The sequence below is a fragment of the Oncorhynchus clarkii genome, chromosome 14 (assembly GCF_045791955.1).
Source record: "Oncorhynchus clarkii lewisi isolate Uvic-CL-2024 chromosome 14, UVic_Ocla_1.0, whole genome shotgun sequence".
Lineage (NCBI taxonomy): Eukaryota > Metazoa > Chordata > Actinopteri > Salmoniformes > Salmonidae > Oncorhynchus > Oncorhynchus clarkii.
In genome coordinates, this window is record NC_092160.1 from 23021101 (window position 1) to 23030924 (window position 9824).

Below are 9824 nucleotides of genomic sequence, written 5' to 3' on the forward strand. Positions count from 1 at the left end.
GCTGATATGGCTGACTTGCTAAAACAAATGTGGTTTCTACTGACAATTGAGCTGTACAGCCGTGGCCAAAAGTTGAGAATGACACAAATATTAATTTTCACAAAGTTTGCTGCTTCAGTGTCTATAGATATTTTTGTCAGCTGTTACTATGGAATACTGAAGTATAATTACAAGCATTTCATTAGTGTCAAAGGCTTTTATTGACAATTACATGTTGATGCAAAGAGTCAATATTTGCAGTGTTGACCCTTCTTTTTCAAGACCTCTGCAATCCACCCTGGCATGCTGCCAACTAACTTCTGGGCCACATCCTGACTGATGGCAGCCATTCTTGTATAATCAATGCTTGGAGTTTGTCAAAATGTGTTTGTCCACCCGCCTCTTGAGGATTGACCACACATTCTCAATGGGATTAAGGTCTGGGGAGTTTCCTGGCCATGGACCCAAAATATTGATGTTTTGTTCCCCGAGCCACTTAGTTATCACTTTTGCCTTATGGCAAGGTGCTCCGTCATGCTGGAAAAGGCAGTGTTCGTCACCAAACTGTTCCTGGATGGTTGGGAGAAGTTGCTCTCGGAGGATGTGTTGGTACCATTCTTTATTCATGGCTGTGCTCTTAGGCAAAATTGTGAGTGAGCCCACTCCCTTGACTTAGAAGCAACCCCACACATGAATGGTCTCAGGATGCTTTACTGTTGGCATGACACAGGACTGATGATAGCACTCACCTGGTCTTCTCCGGACAAGCCTTTTTCCGGATGCCCCAAACAATCGGAAAGGGGATATATCAGAGAAAATGACTTTACCCCAGTCCTCAGTAGTCCAATCCCTGTACCTTTTGCAGAATATCAGTCTGTCCCTGATGTTTTTCCTGGAGAGAAGTGGCTTCTTGCTGCCCTTCTTGACACCAGGCCATCCTCCAAAAGTCTTCGCCTCACTGTGCGTGCAGATGCACTCACGCCTGCTGCCATTCCTGAGCAAGCTCTGTACTGGTGGTGCCCCGATCCCGCAGCCGAATCAACTTTAGGAGACGGTCCTGGAGCTTGCTGGACTTTCTTGGGCACCCTGAAGCCTTCTTCACAACAATTGAACCGCTCTCCTTGAAGTTCATGATGATACGATAAATGGTTGATTTAGGTGCAATCTTACTGGCAGCAATATCCTTGCCTTGTGAAGCCCTTATTGTGCAAAGCAATGATGATGGCACGTGTTTCCTTGCAGGTAACCATGTTTGACAGAGGAAGAACAATGATTCCAAGCACCACCCTCCTTTTGAAGCTTCCAGTCTGTTATTCAAACTTAATCAGCATGACAGAGTGATCTCCAGCCTTGTCCTCGTCAACACTCACACCTGTTTTAACGAGAGAATCACTGGCATGATGTCAGCTGGTCCTTTTGTGGCAGGGCTGAAATGCAGTGGAAATGTTTTTGGGGGATTCAGCTCATTTGCATGGCAAAGAGGGACTTTGCAACTCATCTGATCAATCTTTATAACATTCTGGAGTATATGCAAATTGCCATCATACAAACTGAGGCAGCAGACTGTGAAAATTAACATTTGTGTCATTCTCAAAACTTTTGGCCACGACTGTACATTTGAACATCGTCTTCTTGGGTGTGAACTGATATGGTCAGATTGAATTTAAACAGCTAGCCTTGCACTGGCCAGACAGGTCCGTTACATGCTCCTGCAAGGGTATAAACATTGCCCTGAGCCTGACAGTGTTACCGTAGGTGGAGTTATGCACATTTTTCCCCAAGTGCATGAACAATGAGGACATTTACTGCGATGCCGATGAGAACCTATGCCCAAATGCTCAAGACAGGCTTGATGCAAACTAATGCCTACTAAACATTGTTAATTTCATTCATTTAATTTGATTACAGTACACTTATGTTGTAATTATATCAGAATACATTTATTTTTCGGGTCAATGATTGTGAAAGATGTCTTCAATTATCACACCTTTGATCACAAATGGGATAGAAATAATGGATAAAAATAAATAATTAACTGTTCCGACATAATTACAACATAGGTGTACTGTAATCAAATTAAACAAATACTGATGACTGGTTGCCCTATGCTGGACAGCTAGCATCGACCTCCCCTAAATAAATAAGTTACTCACCAGGGAGAAGGGACATGGCCGAGCAGTGGTTGGATCTCAAGATGGAATGCAAGATAAATAGATGTAATAGAGACGCATGTGAAGAATAGAAGAAAAGTGCAGTTATGCTGTAATGGAAAGTATCACATGGAATGTTTGATTGAAATGACACGTCTGCGTATACGTCTACCCAGCCATGCACGCCGTATAAGATGTGCATGATTAACATGGAACACTAATCGAGCGTTGAACCCAACAGTGCATGCTGTAATGCTATATGTATGATTGACATGAAACGCTAACCGTGCAGACCAAAATGCAGGAAGATATGGGCACCTAACCGAGTTTAGCCCAATGCTGATCTGCTGAGTGAATCTTATTGTTACGCTAATTTATTTAGAAGAAACGTTACGCACGATGGTACGTAGAACCCGACCACAAATCCTGTAATGCAATTTGTGAAACATGATACGCTTGCTCCTTTGAACCCAGTCGTGCATGAGGTAAACGAGGGATGGTGATGCATGCCTAAAGATGTGTGACCCAAAAGCCAAGTGTAATATGAATGACTGCCACATACATGCGTGTCATTGAAAGCTCGCCAACTAAATTAGCTATTGATAGTTATGGTAAGGAGCCATTGCTGAGGAGAAGTCAAAAAGATTTGGCCTAACAAGTGAGGTGTAGCAGCACATAGCCAGCAACCTAGTTGCTGGAGAGTGATGGTGGAATAATACCTAATGTAGCTGCAGTGGTTACTGCTCCAGTTCTGAACGAAAGACCAGTGTATCATAGGACCTTCATATTACTTAAGAAATGAGAGGAATGAAACAGAGGGTTGAATGGGAGGGATATAAATCAAATGTAATATGAGGAGCAGAGCACGGTCCAGCGTTGAAAAATATAAGCATAAAGCAAGAGAAAGGATAAGTGTAGGTGCGAGCTCTTATGATAGTACCGCAGGAACCCAATTTAAAATGCTTGAGTGAAGCTAGTGATTAAGGTGAGGAGACCAGGTCAGAATCCCTAAATCACGTGAAGAAAATGTATAATAGAAGGAGTTGTGAATGCCATTGAAGGGACCATGAAAAAGAAAGACCTTACGGAGACGTCAAGCGGAGGGAACTGCCTTGTCTGAGACTGCAAGCATATGCTGCAAAACAGGTAGCAAGTAGCTTAGTGTAGAGATTAAAATGGTTGTGTTGCGAGGAAAAGTTGTTCTAATTGGATATAAATGGGAAAAGATGGCATGAGACGTCAACTAGACGTAGTGGCTGACTAATGTGATTTGCCTAGTGTGCGACATGCTGACGCTAGCCCTAAGAGGCCCACTAAAGATGAACCAATTATCCATAATGTAAAAAACGATAAACTGCGGACTACTAGCCTAAAACATTCCACAAAAGGAAACGGATGGGAAGCGTCCAAGTAAACCCATACTCAGACCCAACTGTCTAACCCATAATGATATCTGAAACAGGCGCTATTGCAACATGACCATAGAAACGGTGGGGCCAACCCCAAAAAGGGCACTTGAGTAAAAGTGTCATGAAAAACTGAGTGCTACCCAAACCCGTGCAGGTACCAGATGAACCTTGTATGCTAGTAGTAAAGGAAACAGTGTGGTAAACCCATTGTTAGGCAGCCTTAATTTGCAACCAGACGGTAGTGGCTGTGGGACCAAACTGTTGTAAGTAGGGTAGGATGTTTGAAGCTTCCATAAAGAAGCATTTTCCCGGATCAGTTCGGCAAGGTGTCACCCGATCTTAAGATTGAAGCTCCACCTGTAACAATAACACATTATTAGAATGAGGACAAAACAATTCAAATACACAAATAGCTACGAACAGGTGAAGCTGAAAGCCACAATTCTTGATTGACATACAGTTGAAGTCGGAAGTTTACATAGACATATACATTTAAACTCACTTTTTCACCATTCCTGACATTTAATCCTAGTAAAAATTCCCTCTTAGGTCAGTTAAGATCACCACTTTATTTTAAGAATGAAATGTCAGAATAATGTCTGCTCCTCCTGGCCACGCTGCTTGGCCCGTTTGTGGTGGGATCTTCTGTCACAATCGTTATAATGAGTGGACCAAGATGCAGCGTGGTATGGTTCCATTCTCTTTATTAGGAAGTGAAACTCAAAGAAAACAATAAATCACAAAATGGAACGATGAAGCAACAATAGTGCTCACAGGCAACTAATACATAGTCAAGATCCCACAAAGCACAAAGGGGAAATGGCTGCCTAAATATGGTTCCCAATCAATCAGAGGTCGTGAGCACTATTGTTGTGTCATGACGTTGGCCTGGGGGTTAGGTTTATGACAGTCATAAATACCTCTTTCCCCCTTTTTCCTCTCTCTACCCTACTGATGTTACATTTGCAAAACCCTTGGATAACATAGAGATTCTGGGAACATCAGAAGGTGGGGGGAAATTAACTATATTCTGGTAGTCTGACCAATTGAACATATGAGGTGGTACTTAATGAATATGATGTCAGTTCGGTTGTCATCTAAGACATTCTCATCAATGATAAGATGACATAAACTCTACAGTGGAAAGTCTACACATCAGAGTTATCGGACTCACATGGAATAGTTGTTCAATTTAAATGTTTGAATATGAAATTATTTGTGATGGGATGAAATGTGATTTTAGCTTCTAAAATGTGAGATTTGGGTTTTCATAGGATAGGGCTCTGCTCAATCAGTGGCCCGCCCCTGTGAAGGGACATGGGCTATAAAACTTTTCAAACACGCCCCCCTCTCCCTTCCTATATAAGCCCTTGACGACAATGTAACCTCCTGTTGTGAGGATGACGGTCCTATGTCAGAATGGTTCAGATAATAACTACAGAACGAAGCCAACATCAGCGTGAGCTTTGGTTGCGAATGGTATGAACTTTGAACTCTTATTCACTACAGAAGTGATACCTCCTAGCCGTTGAGTTAGCAACCGCAGCTGCAAACGCAGGTTAGGAAGGAACAGACAGAGTATCCCGTCTACCACACAATGACGTTACTACAACGTATCAAATTTACCAGCAGAGACATTCTTCAAAGGACTCGGTTGGGCAACACGGCCTTCCATCTACCACCAACCTACCGAAGCGCAGCTCAGAGTAAATATTTATTGCATTTTCCTTTTCCAAATGGGCGGTAATTTAGAATGCATAAGATACTGTATTTATGATAGCACAGCTTCTTCCCTTTGTTCCTCAGTCTTCCCGCTCTTTCACTCAAACCCAGCCCCTTTTCTTTTGTGTAACAAGCTGTCATATCTGTTCCGCCCGCTAGGGACGTTTTCCTTTATGACGTAATTTGTAATCAAGTTATGATTTAATTATGTGTATGTGTAATTAGTTAGGTATTTAGTAAATAAATAATTAAACCCAATTTTGTATTGCTGATTCAACTTGTGAGCCAGGGTTCGTGAAGATAACTAAGAATTTACAACGTTCAGATGAGACTGAATTAAGATGACGATTAATATTGACTGCTATTGATGTAAAATATTACTAGGTCTTTAAGAGTTTATTTGGAAGATAACAGATATATAAATATTATTTCGTGGTGCCCTGACTCTCTAGTTAATTACATTTACATGATTAGCTCAATCAGGTAATATTAATTACGGAGAAATTATTTTATAGAATAGCATGTCATGTCACTTAATCCGGCGTAGCCAAAGACACGTCAGTTGCTTCACGTTTCATTTGGTGATTTATTGTTTTCTTTGAGTTTTGTACTAAGTGTTGTAAAAATGTAACACATACTTGTGAAAATTGCACCAAAGTGACAAAAAAAACTGCCATTGAATTTATGTAATTCAGCATGGCGACCTTCAGAATGGCGATATTCTCACTTCAATGGGCGAATCTGTCTGCACTGGTTCATGGCAACGAGGTTGCATTAGAAGGACACCATCTGTCGAAAGACAATGGCAAACGGCTTTGTCTGGGTTATGCCAAAGGAACTACAGATGAGTTTGCATGGCTCCCATTCATGTACGGGTTGAAGCAAAATTTGGCGACATAATCTCTGGACAAAGAGTTGACTAGATTAAGAGATGAATCAGGTGTGTTATCTGTGTCAGCAGGCTCAAACCTGAGTGTGTGTGTGTGTGTGTGTTTGGAGAGCAAGTTTAAGGAGTTTCCCAGCAGACAGAAGCACTTGGAAAGCATGAGACCAGCTTGTGAAAACAGTGAGGTGTGTTTAGAGAAAGTTGGTCCATACATCCAGTGCAACTTTTAGAAGGAATTGGCTCACAAGCTGCTCCTTGAGAATATCCTGATGATCAAGAACCAGAGGGTGGAAGCTGAGGTGTAAAGGCTATGCAGACAGCTGTCCATCAAACTGGTGGTTTACAGTATTTAGCTGACCTGGCGAATACATGACCCTCTTGAAAATAGCCATAGAAGTACTGGCGCAAGTAGGCCTGCCGTGTTGTGTAAGAGGGTGTGTGTGATTCAATGGGCAGTAGTAATTACATCTGCCACACAGCGTTGATCTGTAATTGTAGGTCAGTAAAACCAGTTAATTTATCTTATTGAGCAAACCCCCCAAAAATGACATAATTTAGAATAACAGAATTTGTCACTATATAATATCTGCTAAGTATGTGAGAAGATTGTATACATAAATCATGTATGATCAAGTCAAATAGGATGGAATGTTTATTTCATCATAAATAAAAACACAAGCATCATATTGTTGTAAAAATCTACTTGGGAGTTTCACAGTGTTGACACAGTCACTTGGAGAATAAAGGATTATTTGTCAGAATGTGCAGTAATCACAGGGAAATATTTACATTCAAAACAGTACGCGTCACGACAACAGAACCTCACTAACAAGGTCTCTGTGGCACTTTTCTACTTTGCTGAGGCATTTAAGAGAGAATACATATTTAAAGACTACCTTTACACACTTTTCAAAAGGGCTATTGTTATTAACAATGATGTTATTATTATAGTTATTCACCACACACACACTGCATGTCTTTGTTTTTCAATGTAACTTTACCAAGTTGTAGTCAACAGTAAAATGTTATACATTCAAATTTATAAAACGAGTGCAGTACACTATCAAAGGACAAGAATGTCCCAAATTAAATAAGTATAATGAAAAACACAGCAGACTTCTCTCTCCCTATTGGTACAATGATTCACAATGAATCACTGCTTTGGTTGAAGCCACATTGATAGATATTTAGTATAGTTAAGGACTGTGAGAGAAAATGTTTGGTATTGATGAACATCTTCTTCAGTTATTGACATTCTCTATTATAATCAACTCCAGAAATGACTGAAAGACCAAGAAGTAACATAATGATGAATTCTGCAACAGTTAGTATAATGGCAGGTGTTTCGGAAGGTGAAAGGCTCAAATCTCTTCATTAGATGTGTACTAGAGAGCTCTTCTCAATGGTCGCTTCTGTGACAGTTTGGGCAGCGCCTTGAGGGATATTGACATTTTTAAGTAGACAATTTCTTCTTGTTGTACTTCAAGTTTGAGTGTAGGTAGTTTGAAAATAAACTGAAAAGGTGCATACCAACACCTACTGTGCTGAAGTGTGTAAAGAACAGGTATAACGTCAAGGTTGGTGATTTACTGCCACCTGCAGTTACGGAATGTTTGCTCAGGAGTATAATTAATTGGTTGACTGCCGCTGCTGTCCTGGATGGAATTCTATGATCCTTCCTTAACTCATAGCAAGTCCTACCCAGTTGATGACACCAAAATGGGGAAAGCCGCATGAGGCGCTGCCCATGCTGTCACAGAAGCGGCCATCGAGAGGAGCTCTCTACTACACATCTATGGTATATAATAATAATACAAAAAATAAACTTGGTGGGTGCTTACATTTCTCCTATTTCACACAAGTGTGTATTAATTGGGAATGTGTTTTTGCATATCCCACTCTCCCTGAGACACCTGTGGAGAGTGGAGTCACGGGTCAGAGTCTGCCATTATCAACAGTGACCATGGAGCAATTTGGGGTAAGTGCCTTACTCAAGGGCACATCAACAGATTTCTCACCTTGAGGATTCAAACTAGTAACCTTTCGGTTACTGGCCAAACGCTCTAACCGATAGACTACCTGCCGCCCTTATCTTATGATTTTAGTAGTCTAGAAGCAGTCTGACACTAGCTGGCATTATGGGTACTGTAGTTCTTGGAGTATAATTATAATATTATAGTCATTTAGCAAACACAGTTAACACATATACAGTACACTATTCAGTATTATGTGGCAAACCCATAACTCAGTGATGCAAGCACCATGTTCTGAACAACTAAGTCATCAGAACTATAGATATACACATGGGTGTTAAAGTTTATCTTAAAGGTCCAATGCAGCCATTTTTATCTCAACATCAAATCATTTCAGGGTAACAATTAAGTATCTTACTGTGATTGTTTTCAATTAAAATGGTAAAAAGGAAACAGAAATAGCTTCTTAGCAAAGAGACTGTCTATGATTGGTCTGAGTGGGGAGGGGAAAAGAGAAAACGATCTGTTATTGGCAGAGGGATTTGGAACTCTCTTTCTTATTGGTCTAACTAATTTACCACTTGGTGATGTCAACAGGCAGGCCAAAACTCCATCCCACCAAAACAGGCTGACATTTCTGGCAGTCTTTTCAAACAGCTCTTACACGAAAAGGGCATTATTAGGATTTTCACAATATTATTCCAACCTCCTAGTGCGGAAATATATATCAAACACAGGACATCTAGTTTTGACTGCACTGGACCTTTAAGGGATTTCAAATATAGTGTTTCTTGCTGTGTGTGTGTGTGTGTGTGTGGGGGGGTTATCATTCCAAAGTTTCAAACTAGTCTGGGCTTTTGTGGTTTTCTCTACCACCAATCTCTTGAATATTTACCATCAATGAATTGAAATGTATCACGATTAAATACAATCAATGACAATCCATCAATCAATAGTCATCGTACAGTTGCACAAATCCTGCATGTCTACTTTAATTATCTTTGGTTAGCATAAGTTGCCTGGCTGATACCAAAGATCCAGGCCTCTGAGTCTGGGGAGGGAGGCTGTTTGATGTTGTCAGCACGATGTGTCAATAATGAAAAGGGCTGTGCTTTTTCTGGTTGGTTCTCATCTGTCTTTCGTACCCAAACACCCACAGGCACAGCCACACACATCCGCCGGGCGCCGCCCCCTTCCAATACAATTGATGGCTTTTCAAACCCCCAGGAAAAAGTTTCAGAGAACCAACCAATGTAGCTGCTCTCTGAGACAACCGGAATATGACTTTCTGAAGACTGTCTTTAGACCAATGGGGCGCAGTGTGTCGTGTACCACGTGGGTTTGGGCGTCAGCCAGAACATAATACAAGAGGGAGTTTTGTCTAAAGTAGACAACATCATTTATCTGTACAAGGAAGGATAATGTCTCATTTTCATTTTCTCTTCTCATTACAGATATCATAACGACCATCTCAATCAGTACATCATGGTACAGTACATTCCAGTATATTCTTGGCAATGTTCTATAGCAAAAGGAAACTGTTATAATCCTCATTGAAAAACGACACACTAGATTCGTCTTAATTGTCATTTGGAAATGACCCAGCTACAGTCAGACCTACTGATTGCTGTAGCTCCCTTAGTTTGCGAAATTTTGTATTACTGTATGTAACCCTTTTCTAACATTTTCCACAAAGCAATAGCAG